We start from the raw sequence: 1,464 nt of genomic DNA, 5'->3' as shown, positions 1-1,464 counted from the left end.
GTGACGGTCAATCCCACTATTCGTTGGTAAAAGAGTAGCCCAAGAGTTGGCGGTGGGTGGTGATGACTAGCTGCCTTCCCTCTAGTCTTACACTGCTAAATTAGGGACGGCTAGCGCAGATAGCCCTCGTGTAGCTTTGCGCGAAATTCAAAAACAAAAAAAAACTGACGAAATGAAAGATTTTGTTTGCACGTTGGAAATTACCTCTTGCCAGTTCATGGATCTAGTTTTCAGTGAATCTACAAAATCGATTCCGGGTGACAAATATAAATGCCAAAAATCAAACACTTTTTTTTTTATCGCGAGCAGTTGAATGGCCAAAAGATTAAAAGATATCGGCTTTGCTACTCACTGTTGAAGGAGAACGTCTTCTGTAGTATATGCAAATGCTTTTCAACAGCAATGGGAATCTCTTCGCTAGCTCTTACTCTGGCTAGAAACATGCTGCAAGGGACTTTAGTCGGCACGAAACAAGCTCGCTGCATTAAGTTGCGTCACCAAATTTGTTATTTGTAAAACCAAACGTAGATGAATTAACAAGATTTTAAAGAGCGGATGTAGTCAGAAAAAAAAAAGAAATACTAGAAACAAGTTCTATAGCATATTCTCTTCCTCATAAGGTTTCTATCACCCCGAGGACTGGCATTCTGAGGAAGCAGTAATGTAGTTTGTTCAGTGCATAATTTACTTAAGAATACTAGAACTATCGGCTGAGTATCATAAATTTCTTACTGAACACATTCAAATGCGCGCAAATAAGGGAAAATATCATATTTCATACATATCCTCAATTGTTTGTGACGAATTCATTGAAATCCTACACAAAAAAACTCTGATCACCATTATCCAGGAAATCAAAACACCGAAGTATTACTTAGTGTCTGTTAATTCTACTCCAGACAGATCCTATACGCAGAAACTGACAATAATCTTTAAGTATGTTCTAGATGGTGGCCCTGTACAGAGATATGCTACATTCTTACTGATGAGCAGAACTTGTTAGAGTTCTCATTAATTTCCTTGAAAAGAATGATATAAGAATTCAAGATTTCCGTGGGCAGTCTTACGACAATGTATCCAAAATGAGTGACAAATATGCTAGCATGCAAGCCTTGAGCAAGCAAAGAGAAGAACTCCCAAGCAGACTATGTTTCCTGCTTTGCCAATTTGCTCAGTTTGTTTGGACAATGTGGCGTGGTCTGCTATACTGAAATTTATTTTATTTTTTGCCTTTATGCAAAAGTTTTATGTGTGTTCTGAGCTTCAACTCGCCTGTGGAAGCGCATAAATGATATATATGAAAACCTATGGTTCCCACCGATAAAGAGATTAATTACCAGACACAAGAAGAACACCCAGCTTCCTAGTTTTAGCTGCTACTTTCTCTTTTTTTCTACCTCTTACTATAACTTTAGATTTTCCAAACAGCTTTTTTATTTGTACACTGAGTGGTCATAAATAAAT

The sequence above is a fragment of the Limulus polyphemus genome, unplaced genomic scaffold, assembly GCF_000517525.1.
Source record: "Limulus polyphemus unplaced genomic scaffold, Limulus_polyphemus-2.1.2 Scaffold3755, whole genome shotgun sequence".
In the NCBI taxonomy this organism is placed as follows: domain Eukaryota; kingdom Metazoa; phylum Arthropoda; class Merostomata; order Xiphosura; family Limulidae; genus Limulus; species Limulus polyphemus.
This window is presented reverse-complemented; position numbering follows the sequence as displayed.